The sequence below is a fragment of the Arachis ipaensis genome, chromosome B5 (genome assembly GCF_059453495.1).
Source record: "Arachis ipaensis isolate K30076 ecotype BB chromosome B5, ASM5945349v1, whole genome shotgun sequence".
Lineage (NCBI taxonomy): Eukaryota > Viridiplantae > Streptophyta > Magnoliopsida > Fabales > Fabaceae > Arachis > Arachis ipaensis.
Window position 1 is genome coordinate 102,811,411 of NC_142440.1, and position 12,204 is coordinate 102,823,614.

Below are 12,204 nucleotides of genomic sequence, written 5' to 3' on the forward strand. Positions count from 1 at the left end.
CGTTCATGGTGATGAGTGGTTGCTTGTCATCTAAGGTGGGGATATCGCTCCCATGATTGCTGGCATTCATCGATTTACCTTCCATGGTCTGCACAATCACATACAATTCAAATGAAGATGGAGTACATTTATGCCAGGATATGATTAAAGGGTTAGTTAACGCAATGTGTCAAACAGTTGGTAAACTTGAGAGATTAATAATCGAAAATCACTTTTCTCGTTGATTTATCAAGCTATGAGAATCATACTCAGCAAGTTAAACCAAGAGAACTTCACTCCATTGCTAAAGTGAGGTTTCAATTAGCTCAGGCAAAAATTCAAACAGTTAGTGTGTCAGTCTAAGATTAAAGAATCAGAAAAGAAAAAGTGCTTGATCTAGATCTCCACTTCACTTAATCATTGTCAATCTAATCAAACCCCGGCAACGGCGCCAAAAACTTGATGTGCGAAAAACGATCCGACACAAAACTCACCGGCAAGTGCACCGGGTCGCATCAAGTAATAATAACTCACGTGAGTGAGGTCGATCCCACAGGGATTGAAGGATTGAGCAATTTTAGTTTAGTGGTTGATTTAGTCAAGCGAATCAAGTGTTGGTTGAGTGATTTGTGATTAACAGAAATTAAATTGCATGAAAAGTAAAGGGAGAGGGGTAGATTGCAGAAAATTAAAGAGAACGGAAATTAAAAGTGCTGAATCTTAAAGAACAAGGAATTAAATTGGCAGAAACTTAGAACGCAAGAAATGTAAATTGCAGAATCTTAAAGTGGAAGGAATGTAAATGGCTTGAATTATAAAGGGGAGTGGGAATTGGATTTGCAGAAATTAAACAAGGAAATGTAAAATTTGCAACAAGCAGAGGAATAGAAGAACACTTGAATTGAATCAGATCTAGAAACAGAATTGTAAATGAGCAAAACAGGGAATGGGAAATGGGAAATTCGGACCTCAGGACCCAAGAGACTAGAAAACCAAGTCTAGATCTCAATGCCTTCCTATAGATCCAACAAGAACAATTGCAAAGGAAATTGTAAATTGCAAAGAAAGTAGATGAAAAGCAATGAACCGAAACTGAAATTCAATTAAGCAGAAAATTAAACAAGATCCCAAGGTGAGATTGAAACAAAATTTCTTCAATTCTCCACCCAAAATCCAAGACAAGAAAAGTAAAGAATGCTGGGCAAGAACAAGGAAGAAGAGAGATCAATTCTCCTCCCAAATTCTCTTGAATTAAACAACAATGCTGAGAAAAATAAAATGAACTCTGAGCAAAACTGAAAAGAAAGCTATTCTGAAAAATGAAAAGGGAAGCTCTACATAAACTTCAAATCCTAAGCTATTTATACACTTTCTTCAAATGATCATTAAGCCTTGAATTGGGCCTTTAGCCTTGATGGAATTGGGTTGATAGTGGCCTCTGTTGATTGCTCTTGGTGTTGGGAGGAAATCCATTAGTGAACCAGGCCATGAACCATTCACGTTTGAGCCAACGTTTGAGGCAAACGTTGACTCAAACGTTACTTGAGTGAGGCATTATGCAGCTAGGCCATGTGCTGTCTTCCACGTTTGGCTCAACGTTTGAGGTCAAACGTGAGCTCAAACGTGGACCTCCCTTCTTGTATGCTTCTTGGGGGCTACTTTGTCCTCTTGTCGCGTTGCCAATTTTGTGCCCAATAGAGACTATTATATATGGTTGGAAAGCTCTGAATGTCAGCTTTCTAACCCACTTGGAATCACCTCAATTGGACATCTACAACTCAAGTTATTCTTGTTTGAAGTATGCCCCTTCATGCTGTTTGGTGCCAACGTTTGACCTCACGTTTGAGTCAAACGTTGGCTCAAACGTTGCTGCCTCCAGGGATGCCATTTCTCTTCTCTTTGGCGCCAACGTTTGACCTCACGTTTGAGGCAAACGTTGGCGCAAACGTTGCCTTCCCAGGAGCTTCAATTCTCTTCTCTTTTGGAGCCAACGTTTGACCTCACGTTTGAGGCAAACGTTAGCTCAAACGTGAATTCCATTTTCTCAAACCCATTCTTGCAACCTTCTTCCATAATGTTGGCACACCTTTTGTTTCCTTTCTTCACCTACAAGTAATCAAAACAACCAATCAAAGTATCACAAAATTCACAAGGTTTATAAATCAATTAATTATCAACTAAAGTTGGCTTGAACCTCATGATTTTGTATCAATTAAAAGGTGGTTGATTGATTTAAGGAAACCAAGCAATTCCAATTCAAATGGCTAATTTATAATGCAATAAAGTGCATAAAACTAAATGAAAACAAAAGAAAAAGGCTAGTGAAACTAGGCTAAGATGACTTGTCATCAAAGACATCTTTATACCATCTATAATCGGACATGGTTGGACATCTTAAATTCATTAATTGGTTCCTATCCTATCTTTAAAAGTATTTGGATCTCTTACAAAATTCTTAATAATGGTATATATTAGTGTGGATGTAGCATCTGGTGACTGATCTTCTTGTTTAATGCTATTAATAATTAATTATTTTTCTTGAATGCTGAGAAAATTATCCCACCAACTTTTTAATTGTCCAGTAAATCCTTGGGTTAACATAATTGCTGCTTCTTTATTGGAGGCTTTTCTCATTTTATAAGCAATTGCAGCCATAGTCATATTACACATTTGATCTAAAATGGTTTGTTCACTTAATCCATCTATATTTCATTCTACTAAGTCTGATCCTGTGAAGCTATTTTGTACTAATTGTGTTCTTTCTTCTAAGCCTACATCTACTGGTGATGGTCTAGAATAATAATTTCTTGTTTTAGGATAATCTTTTTTATGAGATATTTTATTTATTTCTAATTCTTCTTCCTTTTTTAGTGCATTAATTGTCATCTTTCCCAGGCTAATACTTCTAAGTTTTTCTTTTAATTCTTCAACTTCTGCTTCTACTTTAGATTTTAAACTAATATTATCTAAGCTTTGTAATTTATATATAGGTTTTTCTATAGGTTTTTCTACCTTAATGGTTTTTTCCATATTTTCCATTCTTCCTAATTGATTTTTCATTATATATAGCATGGTATTAGTAAAGTTTAATTGTTGATGTAATTTCTTAATATCTCTTTTTTTTTATGTTTCCTTCTGAATTGCTATCTTTATAGGGTATTGCTTCAACTTCTAAATCTTTTCTAACTGGTATTTTAATAGTTTCTTTAGGAGGATATTCAGATTCTATTATTGATCCTGAACTAGTTTTCCATACAACCGTTGATTTTGTTAAAGGACATAATTTCTTATTATTTTCAGAGTAATAATTAACATACCAGTCAAAGAAGTATAAATTAATTCTATTTTCTTTCATAAAATCATAAAATAGTTCTCTTAGTCTAATAACTTCATTTTCGGAATAACTGGTAAAATACCAATCTCTTAATGATTTATTATAATCAGCATTAAAATCTTGTCTTACCATTCTTTATCAATCTCAAATGGTTCTTTCTTGATAATTACTGATAATACTTGTGATTCCATTGGATCGAATTCTGAAGGTGACTTATATACGGGAGTGGCTATCTGAGGCCTTGTATTATCAATTCCTATAATACTATCCCTATTTCCTATCGATGAATTATCTATAGAGTTTCGATGGCTAATAGTTTCAACATTATCAGGAATTCTTAGTGATTGGGATCTATTCATCCCAATTCTAATATCTGGTCCTTCTCTTAATATTTTTCTTAATCTAGCATTTTCTATTTGTGGTTCTTCAATAATATTAGGTATTACCCATTCTTCAGGCATTCTGCTATATATATATATATATAGTGAAAAAGATTTATAATTAGGAACCTTTGAAGAAAAGGATAAAGCAAAATTGGTAAAATGAAAAGCGCAACACTCACGAAGCGATAAAGTAAACGAAGTAAGATAGAGCAAACTAACAAGATTATATACTAAGAGTTCCAAAATACAGATAACAAAACTCAAGACTCGGCTTGCGAAGATAAACCGGCCCGAGCATATAAGTGTATATACATGTATATATAAGAGAACCCAAAATACAGAGCTACAGAACCTGTTTCTCCAAAATAACCTCTAAGAGGAAGTTAATACATCACATATATAATAAGTGGAGATAATAAGTATCTAAATAAATACATATAACCAAAATAGAGCCCTAAAAGATAAGAATCTTCGCTAATTAGAAGCTTCCAACATGCTTCAGCGAGAAGCCTCACGTCTTGCATCTGAAAATCACAAAATCCGCACGGGGTGAGAACCGGAGGTTCTCAGCATGGTAACAGTGCTCACCTATCTAACATGTAATGTCCTGGGAAATCCGAAGGCAATCCTAGAACTTCCAACATATAATTAAATCTTATAAATATAACTAAATCGCAGAATAAAATAGGCAACTAGCTAAGGGTCTTCAGTCTATCTAAAACTCCTCTTTCTAGCTCCTCTGAACCTCCCAACCACCACCGGAATCAAGTTTTACAAACATAATTATTACATGCAAGAAAATCACAGATAAAAAGCATATAGAGCAAAAAAATAGGTAGCAAATAGTTTATGCAATCATTTAGGCAATCCAAACAAGGCATACCAAATAAACATATAAATGCGTATGATGCATGCCTGTTCTAGTGGCTGATGAGTCTCTTCTGTTGGTTATAAAGCCAACCCGACAAGTCCTGGTAGCTAACCATTGGACTGTCCCTCTGTTATGCATCCCCTACTTGAGTAATTCTCAAACCTAATCACACAACACCAACACTTATCCATAGGCGCGAGCTCATCCGGAACTTTCACAGTGTCCAGCCACACTTACGACATAGGGTCAGCAGAGTTTGAGTCTCACCCTTTAGCACGTGATGGCTAGCTACTGCTTTAACCTAGGGAAACTCGTATCTCAGATATTTAAAAGTGCAACAATCACATTATCAAATCAATAATCATACATCTTCATGCTCAGCCATAATTCAATATTAATACAGCCATCCGGCTCATAACATAATTCATAACCAGCCATAATTCATTATCATATACAACCATCCAGCTCATAACAAAATAACATTTCCACAATCATCATCAGCAAACTTATATAATCATCATTAATCATGATTCATCACTAATTCACACTTTACTTCATCCACAAGTTACCTTCCTCACAGTCCTCACTATACTTCATTACCAAAATCCATCTACCAGGTTTTAAATAAGATAAAATAAGGTATTGAAAGCTAGAGGAATGCCTTAAAAATCAAAAATTGAATTTTGAAAGAAAACGGGGCTCCGCGTACGTTAACCATATCACGCGTACACGGGAATGTGATTTTGCTCAAGATGTGTACGCATCTCTTGTCCACTGATGTGCAGATATTTTATACGCTTTTAGTATGTTTTATTTAATTTTTATTAAATTTTCATAGGTTTTAATGTTAAATTCACATTTTTAGATTCTACTTTGAGTTTGTGTGTTTTTGTAAAATTTCAGATATTTTCTGGCTGAAATTGAGGAGCTGGAGCAAAAGTCTGATTCAGAGACAGAGAAAACTACAGATGCTGTCCGAATCTGACCTCCTTGGATTCGGAAGATCTTTTCTGGAGATACAGATCTCTAAATGGAGTGTTCTTAATGGCTATAGAAAGCTAACTTCCAGAGCTTTCCAGAAATATATAATAGTCCATATTTTTCTTTAGATTAGAAGGCCCAAAACTACCGTTCATACTTTGCTTCAGATTAGAAGGCCCAAAACTGGCGTCCAACGCCAGCCTCCTGCCCCCTTTCAGGCGTCCAGCACCCAAGGAGAAGAGACCAGCGTTCAACGCCCTAGAGGCCTCCTAGCACGTGGATCTCATCAAAACTCACAAACACTCACCAAGTGGGCCCTAGAAGTGGATCTTAGCACTAAAAAGGCTTGTTTACCCTTAATAATCATTAGTTTAGCATTTAAAGTAGAAGATCACTCTTTGTTAAGGATCTTCGGTCACTTTACACCATATTTTCGTTTTTACCATTGTATTTTCTATCAATATGAGTTTTTAAACCTCCTAGGTTGACGGGAGGAGACCTGCTGAGTTCTATGAATTAATAAAAGTATTACTGTTTCTCTTCAATCTGTGTTTGATCAATTCCTAGATGTATATTCGTTCTTCAACATGGTGAATGGGATGATCAGTGACAATAAGCTCCGTTCATCATACTAAGACTAGAAAGTACGAACCGCCAGCTTGATTATACATCTCTCAGACGGCTAATCCACGACTTCGTTGGGGACTTCTTGAGACACCAGTTTAGTCGATTTACGGGGAGATTAGGATCTTTCTGGTAAAGGCTAGAACCCAAAGGAGAAGCATTCTCTGATCTGGAAGATTTGACCTTATTTGTGGCATTTTGAGTAGGATCACCAAAGGAAATGAACTACTAGAGCTTCACCCTCGTTCAGATTGGATGACCGCAGCCATACAGCATTTGATCTAAAGCAGAGGAGATTGATGACCGCAGCCATACAGCCTTGATCACATACAGCATGCCATAGAAGAAATCATTCACAAGCAAAGGGGACAGTAATACCAGAGTTGATTGAGAAAGATAAAGCAACTCCAATCCTTAACCATCTTCCTATCACTGATTCCTTTCAAATTTAAAAGGTATTTTATACACTATTTCTTTTATGCTCGTAACCAAATTCAAACCAACAACTTCTTGATTTCTCCTGACTAAGACCTGCAAGATAACCATAGCTTGCTTCAAACCACAATCCTCATGGGATCGACCCTGACTCGCTCAGGTATTACTTGGACGACCCAGTGTACTTGCTGGTACAGTTGTACGAAGTGTGGGGATTCGTGCACCAAGATTTTGGCATTGTTGCCGGGGATTGTTTGAGTTTGGACAACTGACAAATTATCTTGTTCCCTAGATCAGGTATTATTTTTAATTTTCTTAGCTTTTCTTTTATTTTCTTTTCTTCTCCCTATTTTCGAAAAAAAAACTTTTTCAAATTTTTTTTCTTTTCTTTGTTTAGTCCTTGTTCTTGGTTTGAGTCTTTTTGTTTTTGTTCTTGGTAATTTTCAAAATTTTTGAGTCTTTCTTTCTAAAAATTTTCAAAAATAGTTTCTTTGTTTAAATCTTGTGTCAATCTTTAAGTTTGGTGTCTTCTTATTATTTTTCTTTTAATTTTCGAAAATTTTGTGTTTGGTTTTCAAAAATTTTAAGTTTTGTGTCTTTTGCATGTTCTTGTGTTCTTTGAATTATTTAGTCTTGTTCTTAGTGTTCTTCTTAATCTTCAAAGTGTTTTTGTTTTTCTTTTTGTTTTGATCTTAAAAATTTTTAAGATTGGTGTCCCTTTGTGTTTGTCTTTAAATTTTCGAAAACTAGGTGGTTTTGATCTAAAAATTTTTAAGTTTTGTGTCTTTTGTGGTTTTTCTCTTTCCTCATTAAATTCAAAAAAATAAAAAAAATATCGTTTCTATTTTTATTTGAATTAATTTTTGAAATTCACATTAAAAATTCTTATTTTAATTTTTAAATTTTTATCTTATCTTATCTTAGTTTTAAATTATAAAAATCAAACCTTTTCAAAATCATATATTTTTCAAAAATCATATCTTTTTCAAAATCATATCTTATCTTTCTTCGAAATTCAAAAATCTTATCTTATATTTTTCAAATTTAAAATTTAAGATTTAAAATTTCAAATTTTAAAATCAAATCTTTTTCAAAATCAAATTTCAAATCTTATCTTTCTTTTATATCTTTTTCAAATTTTTTCTAATCTCAAAGTTTAAAATCAAATCTTTTTAATTTCTTATCTTATCTTTTCTTATCTTTTTTAATTTCAAATTTTTAAATTCAAATCTTTTCTTATCTTCTAGCTTATCTAGTTTTTAAATCATTCTTAATTAATTACTTATTTCTCTCTCTTCTTCTTCAAAACTTCCTAACTAACTCTTCTCACTTAATTTTTGAAAATTCCCTTCTATTTCTCTCTCCTCTTTTTCTAAAATTCACTAACTAATTTTCAATTCTTTTTAAGTTATTAATCTTATTTTCGAAATTAATAAGTAATTAAAATAAAAACAAAAATATTTTAATTCTTATTTATCTTTTCTATTTCTAATTCTTCTCCTAACTACTTTTATCTATTCGAACTCTTCTCCTCCCTCATCTTCCATCTTCACTTTTCTATCTTTTGCTTCTTTGTTCACATCTCACTAGGAGCCTTCTATACTCAAGTCAGACATAGAAGCTTCCTTTTTTTCTTTTTTTCTTTTCTTGTTTATAACTAGGAACAGGGATAAAGATCCCCTATTTAATCTTGATCCTGAACCTAAAAGGACTTTAAGGAGGAATTTACAATAAGATAAAGCACAACACTCCAGAAAAAACCTTTCAAAAATTTTTTAACAAGAAATAGAGGACATGGCTGAACCTAAAGTTGAGGAAAGAAAGGTTCTTGGTGACTTTACCATGCCTACCTCTGACTTTTATAGCAAAAGCATCTCTGTACTTGCCATTGGAGCTAACAATTTTGAGCTTAAGCCTCAGTTAGTCTCTCTTCTAAAATAGAACTGCAAGTTCCATGGACTTCCAATAGAAGATCCACATCAGTTTTTAGCTGAATTCTTGCAAATCTGTGATACTGTTAAGACCAATAGAGTGAATCCTGAAGTATACAAGCTTATGCTCTTTTCCTTTGCTGTAAGAGACAGAGCTAAGATATGGTTGGATTCTCAACCAAAAGAGAGCCTAGACTCTTGGGAAAAGCTGGTTAATGATTTTATGGCTAAATTCTTTCCTCCTCAAAGGATGAGCAAAATCAGAGTCGAAGTTCAAACCTTCAGACAAAGAGAAGATGAATCCCTCTATGAAGCTTGGGAAAGATACAAGCAACTGATCAGGAAATGTCCTCCTGACATGCTCTCAGAATGGTCTCTCAGAATGCTCTCAGAATGAGATGTCCAAAATCTCATTGGACAGCTCTGTAAGTGGATCACTCCACTTGAAGAAAACACCAGAAGAAGTAAGAGAACTCATTGAGATGGTTGCAAATAACCAATTCATGTACATGGTGCACGAAATTGTGATCTCAGGAAACGGCGCCAGAAACTCTGTACGCACGTCTTAATAAATCGTTTTTTATTCACAACTTCAATACAACTAACCAGCAAGTGCACTGGGTCGTCCAAGTAATAAACCTTACGTGAGTAAGGGTCGATCCCACGGAGATTGTTGGTATGAAGCAAGCTATGGTCACCTTGTAAATCTCAGTCAGGCGGATATAAAATAGTTATGGAGTTTTCGAACATAAATAATAAATAGATAGAAAATAAGGATAGAAACACTTATGTATATCATTGATGAGAATTTCAGATAAGTGTATAGAGATGCTTTCGTTCCTCTAAACCTCTGCTTTCCTGCTGTCTTCATCCAATCAGTCTTACTCCTTTCCATGGCTGGCTTTATGTAAGGACATCACCGTTGTCAATGGCTACTTTTTATCCTCTCTGGAAAATGGTCCGATGCGCTGTCACTGCATGGCTAATCGTCTGGAGGCATCACCCTTGTCAATGGCTGCATCCCATCCTCTTGTGAAAATGGTCCAAATGCTCTGTCACAGCACGGCTAATCATCTGAGGTTCTCGATCATACTGGAATAGGATTCACCCTTCTTTTGCGTCTGTCACCACGCCCAGCACTCGCGAGTTTGAAGTTCGTCATAGTCATTCAATCCCAGAGTCCTACTCGGAATACCACAGACAATGTTTAGACTTTCCAGACTCTCATGAATGCCGCCATCAATCTAGCTTATACCACGAAGATTCTGATTAAGAGATCCAAGAGATACTCATTCAATCTAAGTTGGAACGGAAGTGGTTGTCAGGCACGCGTTCGTGGGGGAATGATGATAATTGTCACGTTCATCACATTCAGGTTGAAGTGCGAATGAATATCTTAGAAGCGGAATAAGTTGAATTGAATAGAAAAATATTAGTACTTTGCATTAATCTTTGAGGAACAGCAGAGCTCCACACCTTAATCTATGGAGTGCAGAAACTCTACCGTATGAAAATACATAAGTGATAATGGTTTAGGCATGGCCGAATAGCCAGTCCCCATGAAAGTCTAAGATAGCATAAAACTGATCAAAGATGATCAAAAGATGATCAAAAGATGTCTAATACAATATTAAAAAGTCCTATTTATACTAAACTAGTTACTAGGGTTTACAGAAGTAAGTAATTGATGCATAAATCCACTTTCGGGGTCCACTTGGTGTGCTCTTGGGCTGAGCTTGAAGTTTACACGTGGAGAGGTCATTCTTGGAGTTGAACGCCAGTTTGTAACGTGTTTCTGGCGTTTGACTCCAGACTGCAGCGTAGAACTGGCGTTCAACGCCTTTTTGCGTCGTCAAAACTCGGCCAAAGTATGGACTATTATATATTGCTGGAAAGCCCTGGATGTCTACTTTCCAACGCAATTGGAAGCGCGCCATTTTGAGTTTTGTAGCTCCAGAAAATCCACTTTGAGTGCAGGGAGGTTAGAATCCAACAGCATCAGCAGTCCTTCTTCAACCTCTGAATCTGATTTTTGCTCAAGTCCCTCAATTTCAGTCAGAAAATACCTGAAATCACAGAAAAACACACAAACTCATAGTAAAGTCCAGAAATGTGAATTTAACATAAAAAATAATGAAAACATCCCTAAAAGTAACCAGATTCTACTAAAAACATACTAAAAACAGTGCCAAAAAGCGTATAAATTATCCGCTTATCACAACACCAAACTTAAATTGTTGCTTGTCCCCAAGTAACTAAAAATCAAATAGGATAAAAAGAAGAGAATATACTATAAATTCCAAACTACCAATGAAACATAGCTCCAATTAAATGAGCGGGACTTGTAGCTTTTTGCCTCTTGAATAGTTTTGGTATCTCACTTTATCCATTGGGGTTCAGAATGATTGGCATCTATAGGAACTCAGAGTTCAGATAGTGTTATTGATTCTCCTAGTTCAGTATGATAATTCTTGAATACAGCTATTTTATGAGTCTTGGCCGTGGCCCTAAGCACTTTGTTTTCCAGTATTACCACCGGATACATAAATGCCACAAACACATAATTGGGTGAACCTTTTCAGATTGTGACTCAGCTTTGCTAAAGTCCCCAATTAGAGGTGTCCAGAGTTCTTAAGCACACTCTTCTTTTGCTTTGGACCTTGACTTTAACCGCTCAGTCTCAAGTTTTCACTTGACACCTTCACGCCACAAGCACATGGTTAGGGACAGCTTGGTTTAGCCGCTTAGGCCAGGATTTTATTCCTTTAGGCCCTCCTATCCACTGATGCTCAAAGCCTTGGGATCCTTTTTATTTACCCTTGCCTTTTGGTTTTAAGGGTTATTGGCTTTTTGCTCTTGCCTCTTGGTTTTAAGAGCTTTTGGCTTTTTCTGCTTGCTTTTTCTCTCTTTTTTTTTTCTCTTTTTTTTTCTTTCTATTTTTTTCGCTATATTTTTTTTCTGCAAGCTTTGTTCTTTGCTGCTTTTTCTTGCTTCAAGAATCATTTTTATGATTTTTCAGATTATCAAATAACATGTCTCCTTATCATCATTCTTTCAAGAGCCAACATATTTAACATTCTTAAACAACAACTTCAAAAGACATATGCACTGTTCAAGCATTCATTCAGAAAACAAGAAGCATTGTCACCACATCAATATAATTAAACTAAGTTCAACGATAAATTTGAAACTCATGTACTTCTTGTTCTTTTGAATTAAAACAGTTTTCATTTAAGAGAGGTGATGGATTCATAGGACATTCATAACTTTAAGACAAAGTTACTAAATACTAATGATCATGTAATGAAGACACAAACATGGATAAGCACTTAACATTAAGAAAACGAAAAACAGAAAATAAGAACAAAGAATGAGTCCACCTTAGTGATGGTGGCATTTCCTTCTTGAGGAACCAATGATGTCCTTGAGCTCTTCTATGTCTCTTCCTTGTCTTTGTTGCTCCTCCCTCATTGCTTTTTGATCTTCTCTTATTTCATGAAGGATGATGGAGTGCTCTTGATGTTCCACCCTTAATTGTCCCATGTTGGAACTTAATTCTCCTAGGGAGGTGTTGATTTGCTCCCAATAGTTTTGTGGAGGAAAATGCATTTGAGGCATCTCCGGGATCTCATGGAGATGAGCTTCATGCGTCTCTTGAGATCCATG

At 35.3% G+C, this 12,204-nt stretch overlaps 1 non-coding gene across 1 annotated transcript; it reads right to left on the reverse strand.

The window, feature by feature from the left end:
• Nucleotides 1-8,794: 8,794 nt before the first annotated feature.
• On the reverse strand, nt 8,795-8,903 carry LOC148565197 (small nucleolar RNA R71). The gene has a single exon (XR_015884693.1). It is a non-coding gene; the product is annotated as a small nucleolar RNA R71 (small nucleolar RNA).
• Between the last annotated feature and the right edge of the window lie 3,301 nt (nt 8,904-12,204).